The 18,649-nt window shown below is 54.5% G+C and overlaps 1 long non-coding RNA gene across 2 annotated transcripts; it reads left to right on the forward strand.

The window, feature by feature from the left end:
* Nucleotides 1-1,354: 1,354 nt before the first annotated feature.
* On the forward strand, nt 1,355-17,720 carry LOC123954476. Of its 2 annotated transcripts, none has more exons than XR_006821085.1 (6): nt 1,355-1,471; nt 5,943-6,120; nt 6,936-7,032; nt 7,394-8,772; nt 8,984-9,131; nt 9,551-17,720. It is a non-coding gene; the product is annotated as an uncharacterized LOC123954476 (long non-coding RNA). The 2 variants fall into 2 exon arrangements; XR_006821084.1 differs by having other exon boundaries at nt 7,394-8,762.
* Nucleotides 17,721-18,649: the final 929 nt, after the last annotated feature.

Below are 18,649 nucleotides of genomic sequence, written 5' to 3' on the forward strand. Positions count from 1 at the left end.
GGTGGGGCACATTGGAGAAGTGCTGTGGGTTTGTTGAATGGGATTTGGATTTCCTGAAGACCAAATCGGGGGCTTGGGGGAGGGTGGCGTCCCAGGAGGAGATGGAAAATATGGAAGACAGCCAGTAAACCTAGAACCTGAAATGGTCAGTTCAAATCCTGCCTGGGTCCCCTACTGTGAGCAGCCTCACAGCTTCTTGGAGTCTCAGTGTCTTGATCTGAGCAATGAAGATGACAAGTGCTATACACAGAACTGTAATCATTAAACGGATGTCCTAGCATTATAATAGGAAAGATTGTGTTTTCAGCCTTTGTTGAGGGCCACACTGTGCTAAGCACCCCTCCCGCATGCATTTCCACATTTAATCCACATAACCCGATGAGTTGGATTCCATCACTACCTCTACTTTACGGGCTAGGAAACCGAGTTTCAGGAACGCTGCGTCCAAGGTCATCTGCCAGAGGACGTGCACGAAGCTGAAATTGAAACCCAGGACAGGCTGGTTATAGAGGCCACTGGGACGGTCTAGCACAGGGGTGCCCAAGCTTGAATGTGCATCAGAACCCCCTGGAAGGCTTGTTAAAGCACAGGGCTCTGGGCCTCACCCCAGAGTTTTCCACCCAGTAGCGCTGGGGTGAGACCTGAGAATTCGCATTTCTCCCAAGTTCCCAAGTGATGCTGACGCCCCTGGTCTAGGACCTCTTTCTAGCATCCCTGCTCTATGGAACAGTAGGTACTAAGCAGAGGGCCCTTCAAAAAATTAAAGACCAAACTTATTAAAAGTGGTTGGGCCAAGTGGTGTTGTGGCACTTCCAAGGGCACGAAGCCGCAGGCAGGGGTTCAAACCTTTACTCCACCATAAGCTTGTGCCCATCTAGCAGGATTCACTGAGAAGCATACTCGGAGGCCACGCGGGTGAGGCACCTGGTGCTCCGGGACCAGTGTCCTGGGTCCTCCCATTACGCGGGGCTCTGGGCTTGGGCTCCCGGGCCCGCGGTCGCGCGCACCTCTCCATCCGCGCGCCCCGAGCCGAGTCCGGCTGGACAAGCGTTGCCATGGCAGCTCCGCGGGCGGGGATGCCGGAGGCCCTGCTCACCCCTTTGTGCCGCGGGGGCGGAGGCGCGCTCCCCCCGGTCGCTGGCCAGGACCCGGGCGGGGTGGGGGTGGGGAGCGGGAGAGGGGAGGCCGAGGGGTTGCAGGGCTGGGGGAGGCGCGAGGGGGGCCGAGGCTCGGGCCGGGGGTGGGGCTCCTCCGCCAGCCAGCCGCTCCCGCATTAAAATTTCATGGGCGCTGCAGCAGCTTACAAAGACGACGCCGGCTGCGCTCGGGGGACCGGAGGGGAGGGAGGCTGCGGACGAGTGCGGGGAGGAGTTTGCGATGGGAGGCGCTTGCAGGGGCTCCCCCAGTTCTGCGCCGTGAGCCCGGGCACAAAGAGCCCTCTGCACTCGCGCCGCAGGACCGCGGACCCGAGGTAAGCCGCCGCCCCGTTCTCACAGCCTTTCCTCCCTAAGCGTCCTGGTCCCCGCGCCGCGAACAGCCTCATTCCCCGAGGTCGGGGTCCAGGGTGGGTCCCGGGGTCCCAGGTGGTGTTCAGGGGATGGAAAAGGCTGACCGGAGTGCCCCCCCATTTGCTGGGTGGAGAGCTTCTGCCTCCAGTGCTTGTCCCGTGCGGCCAAGACCCGGGCCTGGGTGGGGCTTGGGGGCTGGAGGGGAGACTGCGCTGGGAGTCCATTGCGAGTGGGGGTCTTCAGTCATGATCCGAGGGCGAACAAAGACCCTCCCCACCCCACCCTGCCAATCAGACAGGAGGGGACCCCGGACCTTCTCGGCCCACCGGGTTGGCAGCTCAGTGGCCAAGCCTGGGACAGAGCCCGCATGGCCTCGGAACTGGGGCTAGGAGCGGGGTGCTTAAGCCCCTCTTGCCTCTCACGGAGCCCACCGCCCAGTGCCTGCACAGGCCCCATCAGTGGGACTCAGATTCTAGTTGTGCGGCGTGCTGGGTGGGTCCAAGGGGGTGGGGAAGACAGGAAAACCACCTTCTTTGAGAAGAATAATGGCAATGATAATGATAAGAATAATACATCAGTTTATAGAGTGCTTACTTTATGCCAGCAACATGTCTAGTGCTGTGCACGCATTACCACAACAGTCCCAGGAGGAGGTAAGAACCCCATTTTAAAGATGAGGACATTGAGATCCAGAGAGGATTAGGTACACGTCCAAGGTCACACAGCCCATGATTTTGTAGAAGTCTAAAGCCCAGTTTATACCCCCAAACACGTCTGGGGAGCCCTCAGAACCCACCAGCTCCCTTGCCACCTCCTTCTCCCTCCTCTAGGAGGAGGACACCCTGGAGAGAGGCTGGAAATTGAAGAGGGAGATGCCAGATCTCCTGTCCCCCTCAGCGGAGGGTCCTGGGCTAGAGAAATTGCTTCTTGGACTCTGCAGGGGGAGGCCTGGGGGGCCTGGATTTCCTACCTTCATCCCAGGCCCAAGACCTGCGGCTGCCGCGCTCGCGGGGCTTGCTGGCGCGCACACCCCACTGCAGTGCCGCCGCGGGGAAAACGCCCCCACCTGCTGCTGGGGGAAGGGGGTTGGGAGGGAGGCAGTAGTGCGGGGAGACGGGTGGGGAGAGAAAGGCGACAAAACATGTGGCAAGAGGCTTTGTTTTTCTCCATGCCAACCCCAGACTGAGCGCCAATCCCTAGCAGAACGCTGGTTCTGGGCAGTGTTTCACTTTCCAAAGCGCATTCCCCTCTGGGAGCACCTGGGAGCTCAGCGATCGCCTGGGTTTGGGGCGGGGGTGGGGGGGGGGGGGTTGGTCGGGAGGGGGGAGGCGGGGATGAGTAATTCCACTTGACAGACAGGGAAACCTGAGGACAGCGGTTCTCAGACTTTAGGGGCGTTGTTTCAAATATGCAGATGTCCGTGCCACGTGGCCGGGGGATGAGTCAGCAGGACTGGGGTGGGGCTGGGCATCTGGATGTTTACTCAGACCCCTCCTCCCCCTCATCAAGCAGGTGGTGAGACCCTTTGTGGAGTGAACAGTACCCAACCTCTCCCCCCACCGCTGCGCCTTACCGTGTCGCAGTCCGAGCAGAATGGTTTCCTCTGGGACACTTTGCCAGTGCCTCGCTTTGGGGGGCATTGAACTCATCCCGCACTGACTCTGAATAATCTCACGTTGAGAAAATTTTCGGGGTAACATCTCCTATGCCCCCCCCCACTCCAGGCACTTGATTATTTGATGACCCTTGCCATTGAGAAAGGTTCTGAAATCTACCCTGCATCCTTCTTGCTGCTTTTTTTGCGGTCCATCTCTCCACTCCTCCTGGAGAAGAGAGCTGGTCCTCAGAGCCCCCAAAAGGAACCATAATGCTATACTGGAGCTTTAGGAGACCCACTCTGTATGCCTGGGTTAAAAATGAGAATTTTGTCATTTGGGGTGATTTTAGAAACAAATTTCATACGTTTAATAAAATGGATGATGATTGCAAAAGGTTGGAAAAGACCAATGTATTCTACTCATTCGCTTTTGTTGGACCGCCAGTTGTTTTCTTCTTCTTTTTTTTAATCTTCATTTTTAAGGTTCCTTCTCTGGATCTGATAACATGCTTCCACCCATGTTACCTGCTTTTTAGGTCCGCTTCAGTAAGGAAGTAACTTCGCTCCTCTGAACCTCAGTCCCCTCCCCTCATCTGTGGAGTGGGAATCGGAATCCCTGCCTTAATCGCAATCCCTGCCTTAAAAGGCTGTCTCGAAGCTATGAAGCAGTATATATAGAGGGCCTGTAGCCAGTAGGTGCCTCATAGAGATATTATTGCTTAGTATGCCCACTGTATACAGGCTGAGTTCACTTGCGTGGCTCCTGAGTCTTGTATTGATCCCCAGTTATTTGCTTTTATTTGTATTGGGGCTATCGGTTCCTCTCCTGGGCGACCCTTGGGCTGTTTGAGCGAGGGGGCAGGGAGTGTTTCTGGGGCCCTGGGTCCATTGTGCAAGCTCGATGGGCTGGTGAATAACTTATAGGCTAGTCCTTTGTTTGGAGGGGATCCTTCTTCTAGTCTCCTGAGGCCTGGCTCATCTGTTAGAGGGAACTCGGTAGAACAATACCCAGGGATACACAGGGGCAGAGGCAAGGGCCAGCTGAGAGTGACATCTGCGTCTGCGTCCCTCTCCAGGCTGATCAGATCAGATGAGGCAGGTGTCGTCCCCCATCCCCCGCCCCTGCCTTGTGGTCCAGGTGGGTCCCCATAAAAGCTGGATGAGTCATGGAAGGGAGGGACAGACTGAACCACTGTGTCCTCAAGGGGACAGAGCAGATAATGAATGGTAACCAACACCTCTACAATTTCATGACCTTTTACCAGGCTTCTTGCTGGGTGCTGCCTCACGGAGACCTTTCTGGGTATTGCAGCTTAGAAACAAGGCTCAGAGAGATGGTGTGATTAGCTCTGGATCACACAGCCCGTTGGAAGGAGAGTCAGGACTGAAGCTGGGGGTCAAGTCCTGACTCTGAAATGCGTGTTTGTAACTACTATGGTCCACCATCTCTTCTCCTAAATGCCAGCTTAATCAGTTGCCTTGAGATCATGGAAGCAGCTGGAATCAAGGGACCCAGCATGGTTTAGCAGTAGTATTAATGCTGCCGATCACAGTGTTTGAGGCGTGCACATACCTTCCCCAGGGGTCTTCTCCCATCTCACCCCCATCCCATATTTGAGCACAAGTCTTCTACCCCTTTGGGGTTCCACAAGCCTGTTTAGAATCCAGTTGCCTCACACTCTGGCTGGGTGATGTCGGAGCGAGACACTTCGGATGTGTTTCTTCATCTGTGAGCCATGGACAAGTAAACCCAGTTTATTCTTTTGTCAGGTAGGCCAACGTGCCCCCAGTTAGCTTCTGTCCTCAATATGTGTTGGTTTCCCTTCATTCTCTTCCTTTACCTCTCTTCCCCACCTCCCGCAGCTCAGGGGCTCCCTTGTGTGAGGTCGACTTGAATTTCCAAGCTCCTCTTTTGTGCTTGAGTTTGTCCAGAAATGGGGCTTTCCGCTGCTCTGCAGATGGGTCCGTTTCCTGCGTGCTGTTCCTGCGCCGCTCCTTATTCCCAGGAGGTGCCTGTTACGTCTCGGCACTCACTCATCCGAGGCAATTTAGGCCAACATCTCCCGTATGCCAGCTCTCTGAGCAGCAATTTTATTCCAGAGTCAGAGAAAAAAAAAAAAAAAAAAGCAAAAACCCAAGAACCCAGAGGGACCCTAAAATGCAACCAAATGCATATTTCCCTGGCAGCTGTTCCTCCCTTACCAGGAACGGCACAGAGTTTGGGGGGAACAGGAATATTCCACGATGGTGTAAAGAACCGCGTGTGCAGTGGTAGTGCTAACAGTGTAAGAAAATAATAGCATGTGAGCTCATAGGTAGTATTTATCATCCCATGGGATCCTCACGGCAGCTCCGCGACGTGGGCGCCATTATTGTCCCATTTCACGGGTAAGAAGTCAGGCCCAGAGCCGGGGTGTACTTGCTCGGTGTGGCACAGCAGGATGGAACCTGTGCCGTCAAGCCCGTGTCCTGTCCAGTGCGTTAAGATGCTTAGGCTGGCGATGGCTCCTCCCAGATATCTCCCAGTTTCCTGTTTTCTTTTTCTTTTTTTAATACGTTTTATTTTATTTTTTTACTTAATTAGAGAGAGAAAGAGAGAGCAAGGGCGGGGAGGGGCAGAGGAAGAGGAAGAAGGAGAGAAGCAGACTCCCTGCTGAGCACGGAGCCCGACTCAGGGCTCGATCCCAGGACCCCGAGATCATGACGTGAGCCTCAAGCAAGAGTTTGATGCTTCCCCCACTGAGCCTCCCAGGCACTGCTCCTGTTTCGCTTCTGATGCTCTCCAGTGTACCTGTGGGTACATATGTAGTCCCCTGCTCTTCTTTATTTCACTTCAGTGACAGCTGGACCCAACACCCTGCCCACCCACGGGGTTGCAGACACGTCGTCGTGACTACTACGACCATAACAGCATCGAAGAACAGCCAGGATGATCCTTCTGTGCACCCCTGGGGTAACAGACTCCAGCTTCATGCTATGAAATCCATTTGGGTGGAAACCCCCTGAATCTTAGAGGTAGGAGGGACCTCTAGAATCTTCTGGGGTCTAATCCCTCCAGAAAGGCTTCCTTGCGGGGTCCCTGACCTTGGCTTGCAGTGGAGGAATGGGGGAGTAGTGGGAGTTGAGATGCCAAGGCCCTGGGGCCACATGGAGTGGGAGCTGAGATGCCAAGGTCCTGGGGCCACATGGAGGTCTCTGTCTGACCTTTGATCTGGCTCTTCTCCGTTCTTATCCTTTGTCATTACATCAAAGGAGTTTGGAAAGATCACATTCACGATTTAGATATAAGAACATGCACCCGTTCAAAGCATACATTTCAATCAGTGTGTTTGCCAGGTGTGGACTCCTGCATAACCATTGTCACAATCCACATCTCAAACATTTTCAGTACCCCAATTGTTCCCCTGTGTCCCTTCGCTGTCAGTCCCCTCCCCGCCCCGGCCCCAGCCCCAATGAACCACTGATCGGCTTTCTAAGCCTAGAAACTTGACTTGTGTTTTCTAAAGTTCCCTTAACAGGGAATCTTTTGCATTTGGCTTCTTTTGCTGAGGATAATGTTTTGAGGTTCCTCCTTGTCACAGCACGGATCGGTAGTTCAATCCTTTCTTGGGTCTGACTTTATGGAAGCTTGGTGTAAATATATAACTTCATCTCACGTGCACAGTTTGATGATTTTTTGCAAAGGTGCCAAGTTGTGCACCCACTGCCATAAATCTATTATAGGATATTTCCACTGCCCTGGTAAGGTCCCCCCAGACCCACTTACGGCTAATCTCCACCACCCTGCTCTGGACTCCAGACGAACCCTAATCTTATTTCTGTCTCTGTAGGTTTGCCTTTTCTGGACATGTCATGTACGTACATGGAGTCAAACAGCACGTGGCCTCTTGTGACTGGCTTCTTTTCTCTCCGTATTCTACCTTCGAGGTTTGTCCAAGTCATAGCACATAACAGTCATTTATTCCTCTTTACTGAGGCGTAGCTTTTGTTATACGAATGTACGAATGTCCATCCATCCATGAGGACAGGATTTTGACTTGATCTGTGTTACTGGGGTAAAGGCACCCGCATTCCAGGAGGCATATCCTGTTTCTGGGACATCGGTGTTACACGGAGATTTCCTCGACAGGTGAAAACAATTTTGGGAGCTCTCACCGGGTGCCAAGTCAGTGGCTACACCTTGGAGCGTAATGAACATTGAGTCGCACATCGGGTACGTGGGGCTGGGGAGCCAGTCTCACCTGTTTGTCTGCGCTTAACACACATTCCTCCCTTTCTACCCTCCTAGACAGCTACCTGCTTGACTCAGGGGTTGAGTTTCCCTCGAAACCTTCATTGCCTTATGGATATCGGGGTCTGCGGAACCCGGGGAAGGGCCATTGTGAGCAGCCTAGGGTCTATTAACAGAGTGCAGCGAGGTCCTGGGACAGAGGAGAGAGAAGGGATTTCCGAATTCTTCCGGAACGTTCCTGGCCACACCGGGGAAGCAGCCTTGCAGATAAGTATTCCGGTTTACCCACCCACAGCCTACCCGCCTGCCTTCTCTCAGTCTGTGCAGGAAAGTACAGAACCTCAGAATCCCCATGTGGGAGGGGAAATGGGTGATCAGCTTTTCTAGCCCTCTAGGTCACAAACAGAGACCTTGTCCCCAGAGAGGGTGACCGTCACACCCCTCTTTTGACACGGAGGCTAGAATTTTGTCAACTCCACCACCAGGAACTTCTGTAGACTGGAGTTTAATGACCTTATATTGAGAACCCGTAGATTTGGGGTCAGAAGAAGTGAGTCACATGGGGGCTGGGGACTCCTGGTGGCTCTTCTCAGTGCTGGCCCTTTGTCATCATCATATTTGTAAAGCTTGGCCTAGGGCTCCTTTACCCAGCAGTGGAGTGGGGACGTGGGCACGGTGACTCTAGGGCCACATTCTTTCCTCCAGATCTGGACCCGTGCCCTGAGTCCCAGGTGCCCGAAGCAAGCTCCGGACACACGCAAAGAGGCGCCCCTGACTGTCCTGGCCCAGCTCTGCCAGCCGATGAAGAGAGCTTAGCTGTCACCAGAAGCAAAACTGAGATATGATTCTGGGTCAGGACTAGGAGGCATTTGATGGGGGCAAAAATGTATCCGAGGCTGAGCTGTAGGGCCCCCCTCTTTCCTCTCCACAGCTTCACACTGTGGGTTAGCACTGTGTACTCTGGGTGACTGTAGGGCTGGAAGGATCCCAGGGCGCAGAGAGAGAGAGAGAGGGACAGACTTCCTGGGGCTACACAGAATGGCAAAGTGGAACAAAATGGTGGAACTCTGGATTCCTGACTCCACTCACTGCTTCTGCTCAGCTGAATTTGTCTTACTTTGTCCTGAGGCCCCTTCTGCAGTTCTTGGGGAACAGGGAGGTTGGTGAGGGAGCCCCCCCTTATCCTGAGAACATTCTGAGGTGGGAGGAAGGGAGGTAAAGGGGAGTGTGTCTGGGCCCAGCCTCTCTGGCCCAGGGTGCCCTTTTTCTTGCTAGCAGAGACTTCTGGCCAGGCGGGGGGACGGCGCCTGGGTGCAGTTTTCTCCTGCGGTGTGGTTGGCTCTTTTGTCTTCCAGGATGGGATCTACACGGGAAAGGAGCTGGGAGCTGGGCCTGGGCTGCCCACATGCTGGCTGTGTGCTTCTAGGTAAACCTGGGTAAGCACGGGGGAAGGAAGTTGCATTAAGCTTAGTTTTATGGGGGATGATCGTTCCATTGCCAGAAAGGCCCCAGATGGGAGGGGCGGAGGGGCGGAGCCAGGCGGCTGGAAGGCTTGCTCCGCGCGTGGTCTTGTGGGTGTGTGCGGGACAGAATCAAGACCACCATGGGTGGGTTATGACAGACATTTCAGTACATTCCTTCATTCAGCACAAACACGGACCAAGCACCTTCTCCCAGCGAGATTCCGGGGATCCAGAGGTTCACTCCAGAGACACGGTTCTGCCCTCTCAGATCTCCACACCAGAATGTGCTTTATCACGGTCTCAGTGAAGGAGTGAGCTCCCCATCCTGGGAGGTGCGTGCGTGCGTGCGTGCGTGTGTGTGTGTGTGTGTGTGTGTGTGTACTGGGGGTGGGTGGTGCAGAAATCCCCAACTTGGGAATGTTGTAAAGGGAATCCAAGCCTCCTGGGGACTCTGAAGGCTCTTTTTGCCCACCTGGACCCTGCCCCTTTTCTGCCCATGATGCCCTTGGCCTTGCTTCCAGCTCCCTGATTGCTTTTCTGTTCCCTGAGCTAGCCCTGCCAGGGTGGAGAAACTCCATTCCCGAGTTTCTGCTAAAAGTCATTAGTGTCTAAAGCCCAGACCCCCACCCTTTCTAGGGAGACTGAGGGTCTCTGAAGGTGTCCCCCCTCAGATGAGGGGTTAGGTTGGGGGGTGTGGAGTGCTGGGGGACAGACGATGTGCCCTCAACCTAACTTGCTGCATTTCCTCCAGGTGGCCCTTCCTGGGTGCGTCTCCAGGACTCCTGGTGTGGTCTCTCTGGAGCCCGCGTGACTCCGGACTCTGGCCACAGTGATACAGGGAGCAGCCTTTGGTGGTTTTCTGGAACTCTGGACAATTCCTGAGAGACCTCATCTTTCCCAGCTGCTCAGACAGAGCCTCCTGTGGATCAAGGGCCCTTCTGGTTGGCGCTTGGCTGAGGACAGGCCCTGGCTCTGGAGGGCAGCTGGAGGGAGGGCTATGAGGGAGGCTGGCCGCCCACTGCTCCTCCGTGTCCACCTGGACCCTACCTATCAGACCTTACCGAGTGTGCCTGGACACCACTTTTTGGCCCTGTGCCGACCTGATGGCTCTCAGCAGCCCTGCTCCTGGGCCAAGGCCCCGTGGACAGTACCCTTACCAAGGCTGGGTCCGGAAGGACCCTCCAGGCTGGGGCAGGACCACAGGGATGGGAGTCAGGGTGGAGCTGCCTAGTGGAAGGGAGGCCAGGCACCGCTTCGTGGGCTCCATCACCTAGAGTCTGTCTTGTGCCGTTTGCCTTGAGCGAGTCTCATTTTTGTGGGTGCTTTTTGGATGAGGTTTTTGTCTGTTGCTCTCTGCCTGATGGTCACAGGAAGGGGGCAGTCAGGGTCTGGGAGGAGTCCGGGCCTTCCCCCAGTGTGGTTGAGATTTGGGGGACAGATGGAGGGGCAGAAGCTGTGCTATCCTGAAAGGGGAGAGTTTGTAAGAGATGAGGAGGCCCGGGTAGGGGGAGCTTGCCAGAGGGAGACAGAAACTGGGCCCTTTTCACACCGTGCAAAGGGAATAGGCTGGATCCAGCCTTGTCCCCAGGCTCGAAGGGTCAGGTGAGCCCAGCCAGATCTCTGATCTCTGTTCCTTATTGCACAGATCCTTGATTCTGTCTTTGAGGGGCCAGGCACATGCAGCCCTCCCCTGTCACACGGCTGCACGTTCACCTTCCTGCGCACGTCTCCATTCTCCACTCTCCACTCTCCAGCCTGTCTGGGGGGCGGGGAGCGGGGGTCCAGTGCTAGCCCAGAAGCAATCCGTGGGTTTCCATAGGCAGGTTGAAAAGCCGGGTGTTCTTTTCCTAAGTGGAGAAGGAGCTTGAATTAGCTCGAGCTACCCTAAAAGCAGACCACACCCTGGGAGGGAGGCTTAAACAGCGGAAAAGTGTTTTCTCATAGTTCTGGTAGCTGGCAGCCCGAGATCCAGGTGGGAGTGAGGGATGGTTTCTCCCGAGGCCTGTTTTGTCAGCCTGTAGAGAGCCACCTTCTTGATGTGTCCTCACTGGGCCTTTTCTCTGTGTGCACTTAGTGGGGGAGGGAGGAAGAAGGACCGATCTGGTGTCTCTTCCTGTTTTTCTAAGGAATGCCAGTCCTGTTGGAGGAGGATCCCACTCTTAGGGCCTCTTTGAGCCTTAATTTCCTCTGCAAAGGTCCCATCGCCAACTACGGTGGCATTGGGGGTGACAGCTGCTACCTATGGATTTGCGGGGGCGGGATCCAGTCACACAGATGTTCACTGCAAAGGTGGAAAGAAGGAGCCATCTTCCCCTCAGCAGCCCCAAAGCCACGGGGAGTGGGAGGGAGAGCAGAGGTAAGGGACGTAAGGACCGAGAGTCGGCGACACTGTGCTAGGATGGTCCCAGTGCTTTAGGGACACATGGAGCTTGCTGGACCAGGGCAGTGAGGAGAAGTCCCAGGGGAAGGCTGTCCTGGGAGAAGCCTGAGCTTTGGAGCCTCAGGGTGTGTCCCCCGCTACACAATCTTGAGCAAGTCACCTCACCTCTGTGAGTCTGATGTCCATTCTGAACAGGAGCCATCTGCTCCTCTGGGGGGGAGGGCAGTGCAGGAGGAGTCGGTAAAGGCTCATGCCCGCCCAGTGCAGGGCTCCTAGCAGGTTGCTCAGTCAACACTCCCATCCCTTTGGGGGTTTAGATTCAGGGCTTATCTATTTTCGGTGCTCCAGAACTGCCAGCTCGGCATCTTCTGAGCCAGAGGCCCTTACACTGCCTGTGTTTCTTAATATCCACCTCGAATCAGCTTGGGGAGGTAGCTGCACTTTATGGCCTCCCGAGTAGCTCCAAATGCCTCCTGGGCCCCTCTCATCAGGAGTGAGTGCCTAATGTGGGCTTCCTGTGCTCGTCGCTTGCAGGAGGATATAGGTGAAGCTCTAGGCATGATTGAAACCTACAGGATGGCACGGCCAAGCAATTGGAACTGTAGGACTGGAGAAGGGGGCAGAGAACAGTCCACTTGGTCATAAGTTCTGAGTGCTTGGGGGTGGGGGGTGGGAGTAAGGTCCCAGAATCACCTGGACAGTCTTCCCAGCAACGTTTTGAAGGATGAGAAAGAGGTGGCTTAGCTGACAGCTTCCAGGTCCCTGGAAGAGATTCACAAAGTAAGTCCTAGGAGATACCATTGCTTTTACCAAAAAAAAAAAAAAAAAAAAAAAAGTTCAAATTTATCCAGTTTCTGAAAAATTGCAGGACTTATCAGAGCCTTTAAAGTGCCCATGGGAATTGTGAGTACTCAAGGACAGACAGGATTCAGTGTTCTCCTGTTTTATGGCAATAGAGCTTTTTTCTTGTGGGGCATCATTTAGAACTGAGGGGGCCATCTGGTGGGGCTTCTGTGGAAAAACCACAGCCGGGATAGGAGATGACACAACCTGACACTCGGGCTTTATGGCAGTGGCTGGAAAGGCAGTAGACCAGGAGGGGCCAGGGGAGATGGAACTCAGTTCCAGGAGTCAGGTGAGCTCTGTGCAGTTTTGGTGTGGTGGTGGGTTGCGGGGAGCTGAAGAGGAAGAGGGCAGGCTAGTGGTCAGAGTAGCTGGAAGCCTGGCACTTGGTGGAGGAGGTGTCCACTGGACATGGTACCTCTGGATTTGATGCCACTGGGGCATCAACCGTTTTGTGGGAATATGCTGGTGTGTGTGCGCGTGTGTGTGTGCCTGCGTGCCTGAGTGTGACAGGATCCAGCCTTCTGGGAAGGGGCTGACCAGAACCAGGCAGGGGTTTCCAGCCAGGACCAGTAGGGTCTCTTTTCTGGGAGAGGGCCCTTGAAGCCCACAGCCAAGAAATTGGGAAGCAAAAACGCTCTGGGGTGGGGGCCACAGGAGAGGTTTCGTTCTGGGGTGGGGGTTGAGGAGCGTGGAGGCAGAACCCCTGCCCTGGTCAGGCCCCACTCCCTGGCTGGTGGTGACAGGAGGCCTCCGGAGCCGCAGCTGAGGGGCCGGGGCCGTGTTGCATGGTGTGATTAACCTACTAACCCAGGGCTCGGCCAGGCCGCTGCGGCGTGTGACAAGGTGCCTGGCCTTCTGCCAATTGACTAACCCACTAACCAGGCCCCAGCATGCCCTACTAACCCCCTGCAGCCAGACCCTACTAACCTTGCAGCTCATGGGCCTTCCAAGGGGCTGGGACGTGGGGGCAGACGACGCTCCAGAAGGCCCTGCCCGTGGCCTGGGATCTCTGTGCAGACCCACGTTCCAGGACAGGGCGTGTAAGCAGGACTCGCCAACTCTACCACTTCCTGCTGGGCGATTTGGAGCAAGTCACCTAACCTCTCTGAACCTGGTTTCCTCAGCAGCAGAGGGGGGGCTATGATCTTCACCTCACAGGCTGCGGTGAGGATTCCTGTGAATATAAATTTCTTGACATGTGGCAGATACTTTAAAAAAAAAATGAGTGAGGGTTGGGGGTGGGAAGCCCAGAAAACCTGATTGATCACATCCCCTGCCTTGGCCCTGGTCCCTCTGGGTGTTCTGCACACAGAACCTTCTGCCTGGGGCCAGACACTCGCTTTGAACCCTGTCTCTTCCCCACATTCTTCCTCCTTCCAAGCTTTCTTTTCTGTAGGCAGCTCTTATGTTCGATTACTAACCTGTCTAACCCGGGGGGTCCCTCAACTGCCCCCTGCCGGTCCCTTAACCAACTAATGGACCCGTGTGTGTTCTTCCTTTTCTCCTAGTGACTCCTGTGTGTCTGCTGAGGTGCTCCCGTCCGCTGGTGCTGTGCTCTGACTTACTAACCCAGCCCCTACTAACCTCGTTTTCTCTTCTTACTAACCCCAGCCCTGCCGAGCTCTGGGCACCCCCTCCCTTTGGCAAGCAGAGTTCTGGGGCTGATCCTGCATACCGATGCCCCACTTTGCTGCCCCAATTGGCTGTGAGTTCAGAGTCCACTGGGCCAGGTCTAAGGCAAGGGACGGCCGTGTTTACCACATCAGTGGCCCAGAGGAGGCGGCGGTCATGCGGATGTAGGAGGCCGGCCTCCGACCGTGAACATCTCTCCTCTGTGCAGAAGTCTGGTGGCCGCTGGGAGAGGGCGGGACCGGGGAAACCTCTGGGATGTGAGTGGGGAGGCCTGTGGGTCTGCAGCATGGAACACTGGGCTCTTCCCAGCCAAGGGGCAGAGAAAAGGGGCCTGTGGCCTGTGTGTCCTCCTTTGGAGGGAAACAAGGTGGAATTGACTCCATCGGAAAATGACAAGAGGAGGCATGGTTCTACACAGGAAGTCAATGGGGGCGTGTGCCGCCCCCCCCCCAGTCAGTGAAAGGGGGCGTGGCCCACACCAGCAGTCAGTAAGAGGTGTCCCTGCATAGGAAGTCAACTAAAGGGCTCTTTGCCACACTGGGGATCACTGAGTGGAGCATTTAGTACAGGAAGTTGGCCAGAGGGGCATTTCTTACACCGGAAGTCAGAAGTTAGTAAGAGGGGTTTCTCACCTTATCACTAGACATGAGAAGGACAGGCTGAGAGATCAGTGAGAAGGGCCCTTCTTGCAACAGTCGTTGGCTAGAGAGGCCCTTCCCCTCCCTGAAGCCAGTAGAGAGGAGCTCCCCACACCGGAAGTAGATACGGGCCAATTTTCCACACCGGAAGTCACCGAGAAGTGCTATCCACATCAAGAAGCTTGGGAAGGCAAGGAAGAAAACAGACCTACCCTGTGCTCAGGGTTCGCTGGGGAGGAAGTAGGAAGCAAGATGTGAACCCCAGGGCCCCCCAGGGTCCTACAGTCCCTCAAGCCAGCCAGAAATTAATCCCCTGCTCCCTGTCCTGTTCTACCCATGGCCCTGCCCCAGCTTGCCTTCCCCAGAGCCCGCCAGCCGCTACGCCAGGGCCACACCTGGGGGTGATTTTATGCCTCACCTCCAGTAGGCACCTCGGTCTGTCTCTGTGGGCTAATCTCTGGCTCCTTTGCACTAACTCTTGCTCTCACCCAGCTAATCCCTGCCTCGCCCTGGCTGCCCCTCAGGGGCTGCCCACTAACAGCCAACCCTGCCCATCTGGGGGGCTCCAGGCTCCCAGTCTGGCTCTGACTGGCTCTTAATTAACTTCTCCTTCACCTTGACTAACTCCTGCCCTCCTGGTCTGTTCCTTTCAGCGGTAACTAACGGCTTGTGGATTTCTTTCTGACTAACAACAGGTCTAACACTCCTTGTTACTATTACTGTTAACAGCTTGGATGTCGGCATGGCTGGGATGGGGCTAACGCAGGTTTGGAACGTGACTAACCCCGGCAGAGGTGTAGTTAGTAGAGTTGGACTTGGCTTCTGCTCTGCTCAGAGCTATCTGTGGTCAGTAAAGATCGGGGGATTCCAAAGGAGGTGCTAGGGCTGGGGTGTGGCCGAGGCATGGGCAAAAGGGTACCCACTGAGGGTGGGCTCAGAAAGCATGGTCAGCCGTGCAGGGTTATAGCCGCTGGAATCCCATCAACCTCTAACAGTCTGCGTTCGGGTTCTTTTAAATAATCTTATAGCTGCCGTGGGCCAAATGGGTGGATGCAGCTCTTGTAGGCTTCAACACGACTGTCTGGTGTGGACAGAGGACATGCCATTATGCATGGAATCCTTGGTCACCAGGCCAAGACCTAGACTCCTTGATTTGGGGACTTGAGGGTTTTGGAAGTTCCAAGAATGAAGCTTAGGATCTGAATATTCAGAAGGGTTTAGATTCCATCGTCCATTCACACCTTAGTGTAAATTAGCTCAGCTTCCTCTTTTGTCTTCTCTGCAGTGTAGCTGCACTGAGATGTGAGTTTGGCTGGAAGGGAGTTTGGTTTGCTTCAGGGCTGGGGGAGGATCCTTTGGCAGCAGAGGAGGAGAGCCACAGGGTCAGGGGACCCTGGGTGGGGGGGAAAGGTAATATCAGGTTGAGATGGGGATGGGAAGAGGGACCATTTTGCTGGCCCATCTGGTAGTTTGGTTCTGTGGGAGAGGGTAGTTCATGGCAGGGTTTGGAGGACTGGATCTGTTCAGGGCCAGGGTCAGAGGCTGGCCTGGAGACTTACAGGCAGGTTGTTTGTGTCATTGAGCGCTCTGACAGCCGTGGGCTTGGAACAAATCTAGTGCACCTGGCAATGGGGCCTTACGGGAGGCCTGAGCTGCAAAGGGAATGAGAGAGGAGAATGCATCAAGAAGAGCTTGGGGAAGCTGCCTGGGTCACCACAGGGACAAAGGATGGATGGAGCGGCAGTGGAGGAAGCACCTCTCTGCTGCCCTCTACTGGCCGCCTCACCCATTTCTCTGGAAGCAAGAAGCTTTCCCGGAAATTCTTTTTATTCAACTGCAAAGATCTTGATGTTGCTGAGGACCTACCGTGCACCCAGCACTGCTCTGGGTGCTGGAACCCACCTACAGGCCCTTCCATCTGGTGCTTGTATAGCTCAGTGGGGGAGTTAGAGAACTTAACATGTAATGCAGTGAGATGGGTGCTGTGTAGGGCCAGGCAGGGCTGTGGAAGCACCCAGAAGGCAGACAAGGTTGCTATGCACCTAGTTCATGTCAGGCGTGGTGCTTGGTGTTGTGAACAAGTGCTGATTAAGCCATCTGCTCTCCAGGACATTTCACGCTGGTGCATCGGGAGGGTGCGGGGTAGAACGGAGTGTAGGCAGTCAGGGCAGGCTTTCTGAATGGGAGACATCTAAGTTGAGCCCTGGTTAGGTGCAGTGGGGCTGAGTTCCAGGTAGTGGGAATGGCATACATAAAGTTCAGGGCATTAGAGAGGGTCAAAGAGGTTCAGGAAGGTTCATGGGGAATGTAGCAGAAGACAGATGGGACATGGACAAGCACCAGGCCCTGTTGCCAGGGAGTTTTGGGTTTGTGTTAAGGGCGATGGGGAGCTATGGATGTGACCTGAGGAGGGGAGGGTTGGATTTGAGTTTCAGGCTATTTGGCTATTTCAGCCCAGATGGAATTCTGAGGAGCTTACAATGTGTTCTGGTCAATTTTAGATAAGTGATAAGAACCTGAAGCTAAGGACCCTTAGATCTGTCATGAGATAAATACAATCCCGAACCCCTTGGTCCAGCTGCAGTTAGTGCTGCAGTGACTGGGAAGCCCGGAAGGGGCTTGGCTGGGGTGACAGGGACAACTGGGAGGAGGAGCAGCCCTGAAAGGGGGTCACCCCAGCCCTGGGGGTATGCGGCTCCCGGAGAAGCTCCGAGGAGATGTCCTCATGGGCTGCAAGTCTCCAGGAGAACCTCACCTGCTCTGTGAGTCTGCCAGAGGGACACGCATGTGTAGAGTAAGCTTCTGAGAGGCAGAGCCTGGTCCCAGGGAAGGAGAAATGTGTCATGGGGGGGGGGGGGGGACAACTCTTCTGGAGGTGGAAGGAGAGGGACTGGACCCCCTTTGAGACAGATGGTGGTGACGGTGAGAGTCCAGGATTCTGTGTGTGAATGTGCACGTGAGTGTGTGTCCATGTGTGCATGCCTGTGTGTCCTTGACTTAATACCAAAGGAAGCTGATCCCAAGTAGGCACAGTCTGTTTACCCCTCTCTGACCCAGGCCTTTGATGTTCACTCTGGGGTCAAGTCCATTGAACATCAAGCTCGTTGGGAGGAGGACTGTATGAACTGGGGAATTGGTGGCATACTGTGTTCAGGGGATGCCTGGGGTGGGGGACTGGTCCCATCCCAACAGAGCATCCTGAAGTTCCTTCTTGAGAGTCTGTCCAGGGACCCACTGTTTTACTTTAACCAGAGAAGACACTTTCTGTGTGGGAATGCACGTGTGGGCTAGATACTCTGCTACAAATTAAAGACCAGATTCTTATTTGGATCCAGCAATGGAGTGTGAACTTGGCTGTTTTTACTGATGAATGTAGCTTCCGTGTAAATACCATTTTGTTATTAAAAACTGACTTAACACCTGAAGGATGGCTGTTGCTTAAGAGGCAGGAGGGATGCCTACATAGTTCAGGGGAGGGTGGGGAGCAAAGGGCATTTTTGAGGAGCCGAAGTGGGTTCTCAGCCTTGTCTTGAGACTCTGACCTTAGAAGTCAACATGATGGGGCCATTCCTCTTTATTTTCCATTGTGGGAAAATACACACAAGATAAAATTTATCATCATAACCATTTTGAGTGTTACAATTCAGTGACATTAAATACTTTCACAAGGTTGTACAAACCATCACCACCAATGATATTTTAAAGAATAGCCTTAATTTTTGACTTGGACAATGCTTCAGAGAAAATCTGGGTTCTTGTTACCTGGGAGCTTATGGCTCATTGGGAAGGCAAAGAATTCCTTGGAGACAGAGAAAAAGGAGAAAGAGTTCAGGGTATGGGTAAAGGGCTGGCAAATTCATGGCACAAATGTCACTGATCTCCATTGCAGCTATTGTGGCAGACATTGCTAGTCAATCACCTATCTCTCTTTGGGACCTTGGACGCATCTTCAGGAGCTATCTCAAAACAGTCTTCTAGGCAGCTGGAACCATTCTGTCAGGGTAGCTTTAAAAACTTGGAGTCAGTCCTAGGATTGAGATTCCTGACAAACCTTCTGAATCCCAGCTTTGTCTTTTCCTGCTGTGAGAATGGGGACAGCACTCTCACCTGAGAGGACATCCCAAGGGAGTGTTCTCGCAGAGCTGAGACAGAGCCCAATCCCTCATAATCGTTCCCCTGACCTCTCATTCTAAGTTAGCGCCCAGGGGCACCTGGGCGGCTCAGTGGGTTAAACCTCTGCCTTTGGCTCAGGTCATGATCTCAGGGTCCTGGGATCGAGCCCCGCATTGGGCTCTCTGCTCAGCGGGGAACCTGCTCCCCGCTCCCTTCCTCTGCCTGCCTCCCTGCCTACTTG

The sequence above is a fragment of the Meles meles genome, chromosome 12 (assembly GCF_922984935.1).
Source record: "Meles meles chromosome 12, mMelMel3.1 paternal haplotype, whole genome shotgun sequence".
Lineage (NCBI taxonomy): Eukaryota > Metazoa > Chordata > Mammalia > Carnivora > Mustelidae > Meles > Meles meles.